Source organism: Condylura cristata, unplaced genomic scaffold, assembly GCF_000260355.1.
Source record: "Condylura cristata isolate star-nosed mole 26May11 unplaced genomic scaffold, ConCri1.0 scaffold00012, whole genome shotgun sequence".
Lineage (NCBI taxonomy): Eukaryota > Metazoa > Chordata > Mammalia > Eulipotyphla > Talpidae > Condylura > Condylura cristata.
This window is the reverse complement of record NW_004567113.1, coordinates 55,109,311-55,117,120: the sequence shown is the minus strand read 5'-3', so window position 1 is coordinate 55,117,120 and position 7,810 is coordinate 55,109,311.

The window sequence follows — 7,810 nt, the reverse complement described above, 5'->3', positions numbered from 1 at the left end:
GCACTGATAGCCACACAGCACGGCCACATGCACGTCTGAGCGTCCACACAGGTGTGGGCACCACATCCTGTCCTCACACGGGGGGCGCAGCTGACCCCTCTGTGTCCAGAGTCTGGCCAGAGGCCGCACCCTAAGACAAATGAGGGGGAGAGAGGGGAGCGGGCCAGATGGGCAAGACGGAAGGGCGGGGACAGTGGCCGATGGCCGTCCCGCAAGTCCAGGGGGCGCCCCTCACAGAGGGCCCTGCACGTCCCCTGGAGTCTGGCCACTTGGATGCAGACGGCCATTGCGAGAGGCAGGATTTGAAGGACATGAGCAGAGTGGACAGGGCCGGCCGAGGGGGCCTGACACAGCCTCAGTCGGGTCTCGCCTGCGATCTACAGCTGCGGGGTTGCCTCACCCGTCCAGGCTGGTCAGCACCCTCTCGTCGGCAACGAGGGTGCTGGGTGGGCAGGGCCGGGACAGGCTTGCAGTCCCTGGGGTCTGACCACCCTGGGCTGGAGACGCGGAAGCAGCGGCCTTGGGGTGGGAGGAGCCAAGAGCTCTGTCCGGGGTGGACATGCCCGTGGGCGTCCGAGATCTGCTCAACCTGCTGCCCGCTGCCGCCCGCTGGTGCCCGCTGGTGCAGCTCACCTGTTCTCACGAGGCCGGCCGGCCGCTGTGCCGCGGTGCCAGCCTGACCTGAGTGCCACCTGCCGCCACCCCGCAGCTCTGGAGATAGCCTCGGCACGGCGGGGTCCAGGACCTGCAGCCGGCGACCTGGCGGGCCCCCGCCTACGCGGTGTCTGGGGCCCTAGGGAGACAGTCCCCTCTCTCACGCCACTGCTGCTGCTCCTGGCAATGACACCGTCAAGGGCACGTGCCGTGTGGGCTGAGAAACAAGGGGGCCTGGGGCGCCCCGGCTCCTCCGCGCCATGTCCGGAGATGCCGCCCGTGTGCCCTGTCCACCCTGTGAGCCAGCCCGGGGTCCAGCCAGGACGTCAGGGCCGGCTGAGGTCGCCGACGAAGGTCATGTCGCTGGACGCTCTTCCTGATGGTCGGGGTTGAAATTGCTGGGAGCTAACGGCCACCTGGCTCGGCCGCCTGCAAACACGCCCCGGTGAGGCCACCCGTGCTGGCCCCCAGCCGAGGCACAGGTGTCCCGGGGAAGCGCCCCCAGCCGAGGGGCGGACGTCCCGGGGTGCAGACCTCACCAAAGGACCGCGTGGCCACGTCAGTCCAGGACCCACCTGCCTGACGGAGAGGCCAAATGGCACGACAGGGGTGTCAAGCGCCCTGTGCTTGGCACGATGCGCGAGGCCCATGTGCAGGCCAGGCTGCTGTGACCCATCCTCTGACCTCTCTCCTGATGCCCACGTGGCAGCGCCACTCTCCCCTGGGGCCGGACAGCGGGGGGCTGAGAGGCGGAGACGTGAGCGTGATCTGAGAGCGAGGCTGGCCCCGGGCAAGGACCCCGCTCGGCAGCAAAGCCTCCGCGCACAGAGAGACAAGAGCGTGGTTCTGGGGTGAAACACAGGAAGGGTACGCAGGGGACCCCGCCATGGGACGGGGCCCCGAGCCGCGCGGGCAGGCGCCCGGAGCCGGGAGACGGCTGTCCCGGAAGCCCTCCGCGCCCTGCTCCGACTCAGAGCAGCGGGGCGACCTGTCGTGGCTGATCCCTGTTCCCAGTGCATTCGTGCTGGCAAAGGGGTGGCCTGAGGGCAGGGAGGAAGCGCCTGACGGGGTGCCCCCCACCCCAGGTGTCTGTACAAACCGGCCAGAGACACTAGGAAGACGACATTTTGGTGTGCGGGCGGGTTCACTGGGCTTGAGAAAATGCACCCCCGGGACAGCCGCCTCTGCGGTGGGGCTCCCCGGCCCCCCAGCCGTCCCCCTGGCGCTCGCCCCCTGCCACCTGGCCTCTCTCAGAGCCCCGCTGGCGGCCTCGTGGCGCGGCCCGACGCCGGGATCAGGGCACTGCTGGCCGGCAGATGGGTTTTGCCGCGAGGAGTGGCTTTCCCAGGCAGGGACCGGTCCCCTCTGCAAAGCCAGGGTGAGACAGGGCGCGCCTCAGGGTCACGGGGTGCAGACCCAGCAGCAGCTGTCCTGGGACCCCCTGAACTGCAGCAAGACCCAGTGGAATTTGCTGGTGCTGTTGTTGTCAGGGACTGTCTTTATTGGTCATTGTTTTTGCTCTTTATTCATTCTATTTCAAATGCGTATGGATTACGCACGGTGCGAGCCAGTGCCAGGTGCAGAGGGGACTGCAGAGGGGGGTAAGCCCGAGGTTTCTACCAGGGAGCCCAGGAACAAGCGTGGTCTGCCCACACGGTGGAATACTACTCGCCCCTGAAAAGGGACGGAGTTCTGATTTGTGAGACAGGGGAAGAACCTCAGGTCAGAATCAAAGCTACATAGAGAAGGGTGTGTGGTTTCTGTGTCAGTTTGAATAAAGTATCCATCACCAGAAAATCTGGACAGGTAAATCTGTCTTCCAGCCAACACCCTGCCCTGCCTTTTCCTCAGCCTCGTGGGTCATTTCTTCGTCTCCGTCGCTGCTCCAGACCCCCACGGGGGTGCAGCCCGGGACTCGGCCCAAAGTGCTCCCCAGGCCCTCTCCATCCGGGCTCCTCCCTGGCCGTAAAAGCACAGGAGCTGCTGACCACGAGTCCGTCCCTCACAGACAGAGGGGGTGGTGGCCTCCCCGCCAGCCTCCAGGCCAGTCTCGCCCTCAGCAGGCTGAGAGCTCCTCAAACGCAGCGGTCCCAAACTGGACTTCCGATAGCCCTGCCTGCACCCCTCCTCTCAGAGGTCCCCAAGCCTAGACTCCGCCAGGTTCTCACACACCGCAGTCCTCCCCTGCCCTAGCGCCTGTCCAGAGCAGGCTCTGACCAGCCCTGCTCGCCCCTGGCCACCTGCTCCCCAGCCAGCCGGGCCTGCCCATGACTCCCCACAGCAAAGCCAGGCCGGGGGCAGCCTCCCTGCACCCCGCTTTCCTAGACGCTAAGCCCTCAGCCCGTTCAGCCTCCCCCTGCTCGCCCACGAGAGGAGCGTGGCTCTGCCGTGACAGCTGTGTGGCCGCAGTCCCAGAGCCCCCAGATAGGTGCAGCCCAGCCTCCCCGGCCCCCCGAGCACCCCCTCCTGCTCCCAGGGCCTCTGGCCTTGCTGCTCCCTCCCGGAGACGCACCCAAACCACTGGACAGTGGCCTTGCTCTTGTTCACCTCAGAGCTTCCGGGGACACTGTCCCCCGACAGCTGACGTCCGAGGCCCCCGCGCCTCCCTTCCTCCCTCCCCTCCTTCCTTTCCTCTCTCTGCCCCTCCTCCTCCACCCCTAGTTCCGCCGGCTCTTGTCCCCGCGTCCCCTCCCGCTCCCCTCCTTCCTTGTCTTCTAAGTTCTCCAACACTCAGCGCCCCCTCCCTCCCCTCCCCGTCCCCCCTTCTCCCTCTCCTTTCCTCCTTTTCCTTCTCCTCTTCTCACCCCCTTAATGAACCGCCCCCCACCCCCCACCGCCTGTGCGCTCGTCCCAGGTTGTGCTCACCTGTCTCACCTGTGCCTGGGCGCGGCCTTGGTCCCTGCGGCCACCCTCCTGCCCTGGCTCCGGCCCCCACTTTCTGTGCCCTGTGAGTGCCCGGGTAGGCTGGGCCCGAGAGGTGGGCATTGCCCAAGTCCCCTGCAAATGACCGCCAGCCTCCCTGGGCCCAGCAGGAGGTGGGGGATGAGGAGGAGGCGGGGGTGCTCTGTCCGGCCACCTCCTCGCTCGAACCCAGCAGCCCCCCACGGCTGGCTCCCTGCAGACAGCACCCCCCCCCGTGGCTGCCGCCCCGGGGGGCCAGCTCTCCTTTCTGCCTCCTGCCACAGCCACGGGACCTGGCCGCCTTGCCTTTCCCCCGAAGGCCTCCCCTCGTGCCCACCTTCCGGCTGGATTCTGTTTCCTGCTGAAACCCCAGCTCGTCACATTCGTGACCGAGCCCAGCGCCTAGATAGAGCCTGGGGGATAGTGCGTGCTCAATAAATATGTTTAACTAATTAATGACCTAATCAATTAATTAGCAGAAGGAAGAATGGGAGGAAATCAATCCGCTACTTAAAGCAATGACGAGGTCAATGAATGGAGCAAACCCTGTTGTTTCTTTGCAAGAAAGAATGAATTAAGCTAATGAGTTAACGTTCGTGGAAATGCCAGTGGACCAAGTGGCCCGACTGGGGGTGGGCTGAATGGCCCCTCACCGCCGGCCTGCCCCGCGGCCAAGAGCACAGGCCCCCCCTCGTGGGTGAAGTTCCCGGGTGCGCTTGTTCTGGGAGCCCCAGCCGCGCTCCCCCTTCCGCCCCGATTCCCACCGGGGCGCTGCAGCCTGGCCCTGGGCCTTCCCCATCGGGGCGCCGGCTGTGAGCCCCGCTTTTCAGAGCCCCAAGGCCTGCCCCCGGCGGCCGGCCAGCAGGGGCTCTCTGGGACGGCCCTGGCAGGTGGGGGCTGCCTGGTGTGCAGGGGGAGGGGGATGGGGCGCCGCCCCTCGCCGTGGGCAGTGGTTTTTCTGGGTCTGCCCAAACGAAACGGGGAACACGCAGGGCTGAAAATCACAAGCAGCAGATCCAGGACCTGCAGGCCAGGAAGTCACGGGGAGCGGGAGCCCCACTTCCTTCCCCCTTGACCCCATTTCCCGAGCAGCAGCTGTGGGGTGGGGTGAGCCGGCCACGGTTCTTCCTGCCGGGGTGGGGTGAGGAGGGCGATTCCCTGGTGAGGGGAAGCCAGATGCCCTCTGGGCAGAGGGCACTGAGACAGGCCAGGGGCAGTCAGCCCTCCCCACCCGAGCCCGGCCACCTGTGGCCAAGGCCCAGCGGACGCCGCCCCCGCACCCTGCAAGCAGGCTGCCCTCTGGGACGGGCACCGGAGCGGCAAGGGACAAGAGCCCAGCTACTTGCGCTGAATCCTGCTGGCAAAGGTCTGCGTGGCATGGCGGGGGGAGGAGTGCTGGGGACTTTAGGACCCGCCCAGGTTCAAACCCCGCGGCAACCTCCAGCGGGCCCCTTACCCCCGGGCTCCGTGTGTCGCTCCCCGCGACGGGAAGAAGCCCAGAGCCCACCCGCGGGTCCAGTCTGCTCCATGGTCCTCTTAAAGAGCGTGGGTGGGGGCTGCCCGGCCGGGAGGAGCGGCACGGCTCTTGACCTCGCCTCCCACAGCCGGACGGCTCCTGCCGCGGCCCAGCTCATCCTGGCAGAGCCGAGGCCCGGGCGTGGTTCTGCCCGTCTGGGGTTGCCGTCGGGAGGCGCGTGGGGGCAGACTCCCACGCGTGCCACCCAGGGAAGGCGCCCCTGGGATCGGGGCGACGCCCCTATACCAGAAAGGACAGTGGCCGTGAGAGGCCCCCACCTGGAGGGCGCGCCGGGCATGGACCCCCCAGGGAGCCGGAAGTCCAGGCACAGGCCTGAGCCGCTCTCGTTCCAGTAAGTGTCCAGGGACGCCTAACTGTCAGCAAATTGGCGAAGCCTGATCCTACCCCACTGCCGCTCCGCAGACAGGAAGCGCGAGCCAGGCTCTTGCGCCCGGAGCCAGCGCGCCCCCGCCCCCGCCCCCAGGGGCCCAAACAGGCCTCCCTTCTCTTGCAGCCCCAGAGGCTCAGCCCCTGGCCGGGCCCCAGGGCCACCCTCGGGCACAGTCCGTCCAGTCCGGCCCGCTTGAGGCCACCTCCTCCCCCGGCCCTGTCCTCGCCCGGCCTTCCGCCTGGCCACCTCCTCTTGTGGACACGGCAGCCAAATTAGACGAGCCCGCTCCAGCTGGCCTCAGCTCAGCTCATTAATCTGCGCGGCCGCGGCCTACGGAGGTCACATTCTGCCGCGGGGCGGGCGCGGGATGTCAGTGTGTCCTGTCGGAATACAGTTCGGGGCCGTCTGCTCCCCTGCAGATGTCTCTCGCCGTGAGGCCACCTAAGGGCGCCGCCGGGACAGGGAGCGGCGTCCGCCCAGTGCGGCCGGAGCTGACGGAGCCGCCGGGCGCGGCAGGGGTCTGCATCCCGGGCGTTTGGGCTGAGACGGCCGTCAGGACCCGCCGAGCGTGCGGCCTCTGGGCCCCACTGCCGCCCACACTCGGGGGTCTCGAACGTCCGGGGACGTGGCTGGGGAAGGAGCCCCCCGAAAGGAGCCGTGTCCCCCACCTTGGGGCGGTCACTCCATCAGGCAGGTGCAAGAGGGTGTCACGGAAAACGGAGAAATCCCGCCGCGAAGTGGTAGCTGCAGCCAGTGAGAGCCGCAGCAGGTGGCTTTCGGGGCGTGGCCGGCCACGCTGCCCCGGAGGGCAGGAGGAACGCAGAGGCCCCGCGTGTCCACGTGAGCTCGGCCCCAGCCTGTCGCTGGTCCTCGCCCGGCCTCGCCTGCTCCGCCCACGCGAGACCTGACCCCCTGCCCATGGCACTGAACCCCCTTCCATCAGCACGGAGTCAGCAGAGAGCAATCTTTCTGTCTTTTTGGTCTTTCTCACATTCAGTCGCCCTGGCACGGGTCACCTCTGAGGCTGGGAGGCCAGTAAAGCCCAGAGCCTCCCTCTCCCGCCCAGCGGGGTTCTGCCAGACGGGACCTGGCCAGGGCGCCTAAGGAGGACAGGGCCTCTGAGGCTCAGCCCAGCCCGTGAAGACGGGGCCCCCCACCCCCACCCGGCACCGGGCTTCCTGCCGGCCGAGAGACCCCCGTCCTGGGCGCTCCCCTGGAGAGGATGCCCAGAAGTGGACCCTGGCAAAGGCATGGGGGGGCAGCCTCGAGGTGCTGGGTTCTGCGCCCCGGGACAGGTGCTGGGACAAGCTGTGGCTTCAGCGCCCGTGCAGAGCCTCCCGCTGTCCTGCGCCTTCTCGCCCGTCACCCCCGGAGGGGCTGGGATCAGAGAGGGGGTCCCACCCGTGCAGGCTGGGGCTGCCGCCAGAGCAGAGCCTTCCTCCCCGCCAGCGTCCCCGGGCCACCACGACCAGGCGAGGCCCACACCTGTGCCTGCGGCCGCAGCTCCTGAAGAGGCCGAGGGGCGCCCCCGCCCTGAGTCCGCCCCTGCCTGGGCGTGGCCTGGGCCCCCCAGACCGTCTTCCTTCCCCAGCACAGATCGCCGAGCCCAGCAGGCCGGCCTTGAGCTTCCCTCCGGCGAGGCCTCGTGAAGAGCAGGGAAGATGTGCGGCTGAGACCTCCTCAAGGGCCTGAGGGGTCAGCTGCCTGTGTCGCTGCGTCCTCCCGGTGCGGGGCCCCGGACCCCAGCCCGCTCAGCGGGACGGTGCGGCTGGTCTGGGGCTGGGTCCAGAGCGTCGCGTCCTGGGACAGCGGATCCAGGAGGCATCCCCCGGGTGTCGTTTATTTCCTTTAAAAAAAGATTTTATTCATTTCTGCACAGAACTGGGGTGCAGGCCAGCGGTGTGGGGGTGAGAGGACTCCCCAGAGAGAGACTGGGGAGCAGAACAGGCAGATGGACTGACACAAACTCTGAGGTCCGCTGCGCCCTGCGGGTCCCTCCTGGCCGGGATCGGACTCGGGCAGCAGCGGAGGCAGCGTGAGACTTAGTCCAGGCCACCAGGGAGGCCCTGAGGTGCAGCTGATTGCTGAGGACACAGCAGACGCGCCTGAAACTCTGGATTGTCAGTCTTGGCCGTGCGGCCCTGGGGCTCAGCTTCATTTGAGAGGAGCAGACCTTGAGTACCCACGCTCCTCCTAGATCCAGGGCCGCTGTGTCAAACGCAAGGTGTGGGGGCGAATCGGGCAGCGTCGGGGATCCCGGCCCAGCCTGGAGAGGATGGGCGGGCGTGGGTGGGGGTGGGCTGTGAGCCAGTCCAGCTGGAAGGGGCAGCCGGCGGGAAGGGATGGGC